A 10469-nucleotide genomic window follows, 5' to 3' on the forward strand; every position below is an offset into this window, starting at 1 on the left:
GGGATGCCCGAAGGCTTCGACAAGCCTTGATCCGTGCAACACCCTTGATCCACCTCCTCGGAAGATCCTTTGAACCCGGAGCAGGCTGATACTCTCTCATGATGGTCTCCACTATATAATTGATTTTGTTGCAATCCTGCTGAGACCAAGGCATCAAAATGCTGGTCGAAAACTGCAGCTCTGCGAGCTGAAGAAACCACTGTCTCATCTCAGTCCCGACTATATCCATGTCAACAGAACCATCTGCCCGTACAATATAGAGCTTGGAGGCACTAGGATCCTGTGCCCCCTACAGTGTCCGAGGTGTGCTAAGAGGTGTGTCGAGAGGTGTGCCTCGGTAGGATGGGGGTCATGAGCGAGGAGGGGTCGAAGCATCTGTGGACCCTCCTCCACAGCAACCACCACCTCCACGTGACGATCGCTGAGATCGGCGAGTGCACCTGTGCTACGGAGATAAGGACGTACCCACCTCTGTCGTACCCCTAGATGTCGAAGCGGACGTGATGGGAGACCTCGCAGGAATCGTACCCATAGTCATCCCCCCCCCCCATAGGCGTCGGACCCTCGCGTAAGAAGCCTAGAGGCGTGGTACCCGTGCCTCTGGCTACTGAGTACTGAGACGCATCTGCCATCTGATTGGGCGTCATCCGTGTGATGAAGCCCATAAATTCATCTGCACTCATAGAAGCGGGATCTAGATATTTGTCTTCCATACTAAAGTCGAGCACAAAGAAAGAAAAAGAAAGCGTCATAACATCTTTGTTTAAATTAACTTTAAGCTTAATTCTAAATCAACGTTGTCGGGGGATATGTGTTCTCTACGTGAGCCGGGCAGGTGCCGAGCCTCTCGCTGTGGGAGGTGTTAAAGAGAGAGAGAACACGAGACAGTGACAGCTCTCCCAATCACCGTAATCATCAATTAATTGAATATTACTTTGAGTACAATTTAGTCCTTAGCCAAGGCGGGCTGTTAACAACGCCGTCACTTGGATCAGCTGCTAACTAGGAGTTTACGCTCCGACTTCTACAGGATTAACTGGGTTGTTAACGACACTGAACTTAAAATAATGTTAATTCAATCTTTAACTGATGACGTTTATAGAAATTTCCTCCTGTCGCTTTATCTGCTTCAAATACCTCGCGGATTCTGCAAGCTTCGACTCTGCTCATTGCCTTAATCATTAAGCATCACTTATTGTCAATTATCCTGTAACTTCCTACTTTCCTGATCTCTAACCCTTTTTCTTCTGCCTTGACTCCTTGCTTAACTCTGCCCTTTTCCGAGCCTTTGCTTTGTTTCTCTAATCCAGAGAAAGAGAGAAATAGTCTTTGTCCTACCCTTGTTCAAGCTTGAGAGCGAGAGAAGAGAGAAAGCTTCCCTCTTCTACTTCTACGAGCACCTGAATCCCCTTTGCTTCATCTCCCTCAAGCATCTCAAGGGCCGAGAGAGATATGAGAGAGAGCGAGAGAAAGTGGGAGAGAGTCCTTTCTCCCCTCGAGCTTCCCTTCTGCTTGGCGTTGTGCCCTCGAGCTTCCTCAAGCTTATTCCATTGCTTCGGCCAAGCTCGTCCTCCTTGCTTGCCTCGTTCTTTTTCTCCTTGCTTGCCTGCTATGCATTTCGTTTATAGCCCTCCCGTTATGCCTCCTCTTCTTTTCTCGCTGCCTTCAACTCGTTTCTATCCCTATTAATAGCCCTCTTTTGTTTTTATGCAACGACGGCGCCATCGGTGACGTGGTGTGGGAGTCGAAGCTATGACGTGGCAGCCCATCCAGGGAGGAGCACTAAACGCCGCATGATGTGCATCGAAAAGCTTCGCCTAGGCCCGCTAACAGGTTTTCATCTCATCACCACGCTCATCCGCTGCGCATGTTGGCCAGCGCGAGCCTCACACCCTCGTCCCTCGTCGGCATTCACTGCATGCTGCTGCGCCATGCCTCTTTTTTCTTTGTTCACACTTCCTTAACACATAAGGCGGCCCCTTTTAATTTACCAAGTGGGCGGCCTTAGCTTGGCAGGCGACCTCAACTCCTGGGCAGCCATTGGGGCTCATAGTGGGCAGCCGACTATTGATGGGCCTTTGTGCACCTTTGGGTGGCCATTGGCCATGCCCTTTAATCGGGCGGCCTTTGCTTAAGTGGGTGGTCGGATTCCCTCCTAAGGGCACCACATTTGACATACATGTCTACCAACTTTTTGCAAGGCACAACATCTTTACGCAATAGCGCTTGATCAACAATATCATCTGTGAAGTTAATTGCTCATATTAGGCATACATGTTCACCCAAGCAAAGCAATACCAAGCACAACTCCTTTCTCCAGCAGTCCTTGACCCTCTTTGTGAATTTTATTGCCGTCTCCAGCATCTCGTATAATCCTTGGCACTCGACGAAAATAGACCAGCTCCTTACCGCAGTCGTGATGGGCATTCCAAGCAATCATTGGATTCCAAAATACGTCATTCCGAGCGTGATACTCCTAAAGAATTTGCTGCTCCCGCATATCAAAACCCCAATAAAGCTCAAAAATTCCCAGATCGCACTCTGATCGAGCAGACCGGAATGGTACGGAACCGGCCCCCGGTGAATCTTTAATGGCTAATATCTTGGCGTCCGGGATTCCGCTCACTGATCTGAAAAGAAAGAAGCGCTACACAAAGTGATCACTTCAGGTCCGTGCATTCATTTCATTTCTATCCCCTCAGCTGCAGTTGCCCAATCTGGTACGGATCTGCAATCGACTTAAACTTCAAACTGCCATAACTTCTTCACTGTAGCTCCAATCGACGAGCCGCAAAGACAGGCCGGTAGAGCACTTCAAGCACTGCAGTTCTAGGTCATAATATACCATCTGTGCTCACTCTAAGTATACTCCTTTTTGGAATCATTAAGAAATCAGTTGGCCCTTTAAAGCCGCATCTAGCATACATTAATCATTAAACTTGACCTGTTATCAAGCCCTGATCACTTCTCACTAAATTTGTAGGCTTCAAAGAAGCTTACCTTGCATTTCTCTGCTCTTTTTCGTATCATGGAAGCGGAGCTGCGTGACATCCACCCCCTCTGAACCTGCACAGTGTCCGGTCTATGCCAACAGCACTTCAATATACATTTGCTTCAGGTACCTTAAGCTCTTTCAATCATCAGACTCACATTATGAAAAAGGAAATAAGGCTTATACCCTACCATCAATTTTCTAGCTTAATCATTAGGTAGCTGTGCATAAAAAATCTCTGAATTGTATCTGGCTTATCTTCAAAGTATTCAATTATGGATAACGTGTTTAGTGACCCTACCAGACTCAAGTGCTCCAGTTAATGATGCACACGGCTTGACCATTAAGCTCTCTTTAAGGAACCCTGTCAAGCTCAAGTATGCCTTACTCTGTCTGCACACGGAATGGCCGTCAAGTCTTTTACCTCAAGTTCTGGTACTAGAACCAACTCAAAAGATGTGAAGATACTTTATCAATTATTCAAAGAAATCAACTGGAAGCCAACCATGTAATCTTATTGAACTAAGAAACAAAACCTTGTACCATGCAACCTGCTACAACAGATAACTGGTACTTTTCAAATCTGGAACTTGCACTTCAGTAGCCCCCGAGATCAAACGGGAACCCAATGATATCTCCTATTCTGAGCATTCCTTTAAAAATTTTGCACCATCCTCCAGGATCATAGGGAAAATACAAGAATTTCCAATTAGTAGAGCATAAACATACATTAACCCACAAATCTTCATGCAAACCGCCTGGATCATATGGCATATAAGTCAATTGCCCAGGACCATGCAGATATCTGTCACCTCCTGGGTCAAAAGCTAGCTCAAAATCCCCTACATCATAGGGTAACATCAGATTCCATATAGCATCAGGTAGCATCAGATACTACCATATCCGTTGTGCAACTGGCTCATCCAATTGTTGATCATCAATCATAGGTAAAAGCATTGGCAGTGCACCTTCACTCTCACTAGTATTGAAATTCCGATCATCACAAAACGATTCTTTATATCATAGAGGCTCAAAATCAAGTAGTGCATCATCTAAAAACTGCATAAGGTCATCATCTACTGCATCTGAACAAATTGGCTCATGCATGAATCTGGATTGATTGATATCCTTAGCATATGTGTTTGAGAACCCTTCCAAAGCTTTGTCCAATAAGCACATAAGATCTAGGTCTACTGCTTCAGAAGGTTTCTCAATCCTGTACATCTCAGGTTGCTGCAATTAACGAGTGTTTTCACATATGACATGCATACTAAATGCATCTACAGTAAACTGCTCTTCAAGTCTTTCACCCTCAGCTAGATATCTTTGCACTTCTATAGCACAAAGTTCAGCATGCACATTGAAAATTTCATCTACTGGCCTGTGTGTATCATCGGCACAATGAAACCAATCATATTCATCAACAAGAGATTGCACTTTACTATGCACCCCCTCTAAATCAGTATCATCAAGTTCATGATCATCTTGCCATAGCGTGAGCCCTATATCACAAATTCTTGATAGAGAAGAAGTTTGCTCACTCTCTAAATCACCATCATCAAATTCAGGATCAGTCTGCCAGATTGGTAGCTCTTGGTCACGGAAGCGCGTCAAAGGAGTCTGCACCCCCTTTGAATCATCATAATCACGTTCAAGATCAATTTCCCAATTTGGTAGCTGTGCTTCACAAAAGCTTTTCAATGAAGGAGTTTGCACCCCCTCTGAATCAAGCACATACTCTTGCTTAGCCAAGTCCTCAAAATCTGGTACATCCAAATTTGGTAAATCTGGTATATCAAAAGCCATGGTCCTGCTGCTCTCAACAACAGCCCTGCTTGGACCTATAACCTCTGTATCATTAATCAAATCTTTGGCAAAACCTGTACCAGTATCTTCAATCACCTCTATGGTAGAATCTGTACCTGAAAAATTTTGCTCTAATTCTGATTCAGTAGCAAAAGTATCAGTTGTAGCTGAATCTTGATGCATGTCTTCTTGAATATGGCTACACTCATTCACCTGCACAATTTCTTCCTGAGCTTTAGCCAATTCGTTGTTTTGATCCCATGATTTCTTTTCTTCCAGTACTACAGGTACATGTTCTTTGAAAAATTCACCTTGCGTAGTTTGAGGCTGTAGAGACTCACCCTCGAGGACTTCTACTTCATGCACAACATCTGCAAAACCCAACTTTGCATACACAGCTTCAACTATGTCTTCATCATTAGCCTATAAGAAGGTAGCATCCTGCACAATAAACTCATCAATCACAACTTCTAGCTTTGATCGTACTTGTCCTCAAATATCTGCGTAGTCCAGTAGACTTGAACTCTGTTCTTGATATATTTCATACTCCTCATAACGTGCTTGCACAATAGCCTCTTTGAAACACTCCCAGTCATCGTTGCAAGCTCTGGTAAACTCTTGAATCTGCTCCTTCACATCTGAACTCACTAACTGCTCAAAAGATTTGATCATCAACTCTTCTGGTATCCCTCTTACCTTGGTCTCCAGCTCATAGCACTCTAGGTAGCCCTCTGGATCGTATCCATCAAAGAGTCGTTTGTCATCATATACTGCATCTGAAGCTACATCCAAAGCTTCATCGATTTGATTTTTCTTCTTTACGGTCTCTATTTCAAGCAGAGATCCTTGAACCAATTGAAGCATCTTTGCAAAATCTGGAACTGTTGACTTATCATCAAAATCGTTCTCACCTAATTCTACAATCATCCTCATCATCTGCTCTAAATTCTCCATCTTTACCTCCCACCCCGGCTCGTTTCGCATCGGGTTCACCAAAGATGTCAGGGGATATGTGTTCGCTACGTGAGCCGGGTAGGGGCCGGGCCTCTGGTTGTGGGAGGTGTTAACGAGAGAGAACACGAGACACTGACAGCTCTGCCAATCACCACAATCATCAATTAATTGAATATTGGTTTGAGTACAATTTAGTCCTTAGCCAAGGCGGGCTGTTAACAGTGCCTTCACTTGGATCAGCTCCTAACTAGGAGTTTAAGCTCCCGCTTTTACAGGATTAACCGTGCTGTTAACGACATCAGACTTAAAAGAATGTTAATTCAATCTTTAGCTGATGACGGTTATGGAAATTTCCTCCTGTCACTTTATCTGCTTCAAATACCACGCGGATTCTGCAAGCTCCAACTCTGCTCAAAATTGCCTTAATCATTAAGCATGAGTTATTGTCAATTATCCTGTAACTTCCTACTTTGCTGAGCTCTAACCCTTTTTCTTATGCCTTGACCCTCTTTGTGAATTTTATTGCCGTCTCCAGCATCTCGTATAATCTTTGGCACTCAATGAAAATAAACCAGCTCCTTACCGCAGTCGTGATGGGCATTCCAAGCAATCATTGGATTCCAAAATACGTCATTCCGAGCGTGATACTCCTAAAGCACTTGCTGCTCTCGCACATCAAAACCCCAATAAAGCTCAAAAATTCCCAGATGGCACTCTAACCGAGCAGACCAGACTGGTACGGAACCGGGCCCCTGGTGAATCTTTAAAGGCTAATATCTTGGCGACCGACTCCGATCACTGATTTGAAAAGACCAATGCACTCCACAAAGTGAGCACTTTAGGTCCGTGCATTCATTTCATTTCTCTCACCTCAGCTGCAGTTGCCCAATCCGGTACGGATCTGCAATCGACTTAAACTTCAAACTGCTATAACTTCTTCGTCGTAGCTCCAATCGACGAGCCGCAAAGACAGGCCGGTAGAGCACTTCAAGAACTACAGCTCTAGGTCATAATATACCATCTGTGCTCACTCTAATTATACTCCTTTTTGGCATAATTATGACATCAATTGTCCCTTTAAAGCCGCATCTAGCATACATTAATCATTAAACTTGACCTGTTATCAAGCCGATCACTGCTCACTAAATGTGTAGGCTTCAAAGAAGCTTAGCTTGCATTTCTTTGCTCTTTTTCTTATCATGGAGGCGGAGCTGCACAACAACGTCTTCACGCAAACACTTACAGGCCTCGACTAGTGAGGCATCATCAATAAGATCTTGCACAATATCATCGTTTATCTTGAATTGCAGACATAACTCTGCCCCAACTCATTCTGGCAGATTCTTTATCCATTGCATCTTCATCTACAAGTGTCATATCTTCCTAGTCTGCGTCATCCCTTGTATATCTGTCAGCTTCCTCTGCCATACCTTTGTCCATCTCATCTAATGTCACAGTAGTATCTGCGTCGTCTGACCGACTTTCCTCCAAGAGCTCTTGCCCTTCAAATACTTATTTATTTCTTTGAGCAACCTGAACCACAAACCACCATTGTCACTCTCGAGGGTCCAGTACAAAGACCACTTGCTCGCAATGTTCGGGAAGAGAAAATGTGTCGCTCGCATCTGTCCAAATCTTTGTAGAATCTATTTGCACAAGTTTGTTTCCATCTCTGCGTACCGTTGCATTGCAACCAGAAGTAATCACCTTGAACCACTTCACATCCAACAAAAACATCTCAAACCGGCTGAAGCTAACTTTCATGATATTTAACACCAGACCACAGTAATCCAGGTTGCTAGTGCTCTCATTCGTGTCTCTGGCACTGGCCCTGCTCTTTTGCATGAAACTAACCATTACCCCACTGTCAAACGTGTTTCTTCTGCTATCAATTTGTTGTGTTCTGAAATGCTTTCCATGCGACCAAAATGCCATGTATGTATGATACCTCCAGTCACATCCAATAGCCAGCTCTTCCTCTTCTAGAGATATGGATTCTCCGATCTATCGAGCTACTCTCATTGTCTTGTCCAACCATGCCATTGTAGGGAATTCAGGTAGAGGAGTGAGATAGTCTGGCAAGGGTAAGCCTCTAGTTGTTCAGCTTCGCCTGAAATCGTGTCACTCCCTATTGCGTCTCTCTTTATCTTCTTTGTACCTTTCAAGCCATTTTTGCATCCACTCTGAATTTAATATACAAAAATTCATGATCTTTTCTTGCATGGCGCCATTCATTTTCTTCGGCACCCCTTGCCCCTGCGGCTCCTCTCCCACCAATCTTGCATCCTCCTCATCGCTCCATAGTCGAGGCATTTTTGGGTCAGAAACGGATAGAAATTTGGTCGTCGAGAAAAGAGACTCTTGCACCAGCCATCCTTCTACCATGCTCCCCTCTGGACGTGCTTTTTGGAGAACAAAACCCTTAAGTGTTTTCATGAACCGCTCTAGAAAGAACATCCAACGGCTGCGGACTGTACCTGCGACTGCAACCTCATCTACTACATGGACGAGCAAGTGCATTTGGATAGTTAGGCAGCTCATGGGTAGATACTTCTCAATCATGCAAGCTGCCTCAATGGAGTTAGCCCTTGCGACTGCAATGGATTCCTCTCGTATCTCCTTGGAAGAGATCCACCGCACTAGCTCTGAAATCTTGTATATGCAGGACCGCACTTCCTCCGTTAAACACCCCTTGATCGCAATTGGCAGAATAAATTGCAAGAACTTATACCAGTCGTGCGATTTCAGTCCTGGAAGTTGATTATCACGGGTGAATGTTGTCTTGAGACATCGCATATATCCTGTTGGCGTCCTGAACTATGAAATCACCCTTTTGACTTGTGGTTCCTCGCTTTTTAGCAATACCCATGGCGCTCTTGGAAGCTTTGTTTGGCCAGCTACATTGGTGAAAGGCCACAGCTCTGGCATCTTTCCAACTGACTGCAAATCATATCGTGAAGCTCGATTGTCTCTCATTCCCATGATTGTCTTCCAGAGGAGCTCTCCCACATTCTTGAATATATGCATTGGATCCATCAAATGGTTAATTAGTAGATCACCCCAGTACGACAACGCATGGAGAATGGACAAAAGTTTCATTCCTGAAACAGGTTGCCCCTCATGTTGCTCCCATCGACGATGCCACTCTTGTAGATGCATAGGACGACATTCTACGCGACCAAGCTGACCTTCGCGCAAGTGATGGCCATCTAGAAGATAACGGTGGTGGCCTTGATAAATTGTCTTTCAAAGCGAGGTAGAATAGCGCACATCCAAAGATAGCCCATAAATTGGACATGCATTGTATCCCGAAGTTGTAAGCCCTGCATATATTAAAGCATGATTCAGGCCAAGGCAAAGTGCTTGCGAATAGGGAGAATTTTGTAAATCAAGAACCAGTTCCAGAAGCTTCATCGTATCCGGGCCAATCATGCATAGTCCACATAAGAAGTCCATGTATCCTTGCATGATGTTGTCCTATTGGTTCAATCGCATTTGCTATGTCGATCCCATGCGATAACTCCTGGAGCTCGTCAACTAGTGGAGCTAGATAAACATCCATGTTTTTTGCCTTGAAATTACCAGGTACATTTAAGCCTAATATCAAATGACCCTTCTTGATGGCAAGCCACGGCGGGAGGTTGTAATTGATAAGGCACACAATCCAAGTGCTCCATGACTCCATCCATTGCCATGCCCAAACGCAAATTGCGTGGTTCACTCTTAAAATGTGGCCAGGTATCTTCAATGTGCCTCCAAGACTTTGAATCAGCGGGCACCCTAAATGTTGCGTCAGTGGATCTATTCGTAGAATGCCACTGCATCAACTTTGCAATGGAACCACAACAAAACATGCTTTTTATCCTCGAAATAATAGGGAAATGCCACAACACTTTAGCTGGCACTGTCTCGCCAACCGCATCTTGTTTGTAGCGCATTGCTCCACACTTAGAACACGACAGACAATTTGCGAATTCATTGCGAAAAAGAATGCAATTATTTGGACATTCATGAATCTTGTTGTAGTCCAAGACAACTGAGGTCAATAGTCACTTTGCGTCTGGCGTGAGGGGGGCATCTCATTGCCAGCCGGGAGAAGTTGCTCCCGTAACAACCTATTTAAGCCAGATTAAATTAAAAGCTCCCCAAGCACGTCACCGTTGCAATTGGAAAATCTCTTTTGTAAGTTACATACCTAAACAAAGCAATGATGCTTGCATCTAACCACCCGTACACTGACTACAGATTCAAAAACGTCAGACAAGTATGAAGCACAGACATTTTTGCGCCTTCATAGATTGGTTGACGTGCCAACTTTCTCAACATGTCTTCAGGAGATAGGCGCACTGCTTCAGGTGCTGATTCATTAGCGTTCTCCTCGCTTGTCTAGAAGAAGGCATCCAACATCTCCTCCATGCCATCTTCTTGTGTCTGTAAGCCATTTTCTGCTTCTATCCTTGGCTCTATATTGGTCGGACCTTCACACATAATCCTTTCTCTCTCTCTCTCTCTCTCTCTCTCTCTCTCTCTCTCTCTCTCTCTCTCTCTCTCTCTCTCTCTCTCTCTCTCTCTCTCTCTCTCTCTCTCTCTCTCTCTCTCTCTCTCTCTCTCTCTCTCTCTCTCTCTCTCTCAGATGTAGGTGTTATGTCACGAAAATCAATGCCCGTTCTGTAGGAGTCGTATCGTAGATTCTGCATGATTTCTCTAGCAAACTCTA

General features: G+C 44.6%; 1 pseudogene; it reads right to left on the minus strand.

Annotated features, from left to right (window-relative positions):
• Positions 1-204: 204 nt before the first annotated feature.
• Positions 205-10240, minus strand: LOC147434664 (uncharacterized; annotated as a pseudogene).
• Positions 10241-10469: the final 229 nt, after the last annotated feature.

Source organism: Adiantum capillus-veneris, chromosome 19 (genome assembly GCF_014529385.1).
Source record: "Adiantum capillus-veneris isolate H3 chromosome 19, ASM1452938v2, whole genome shotgun sequence".
In the NCBI taxonomy this organism is placed as follows: domain Eukaryota; kingdom Viridiplantae; phylum Streptophyta; class Polypodiopsida; order Polypodiales; family Pteridaceae; genus Adiantum; species Adiantum capillus-veneris.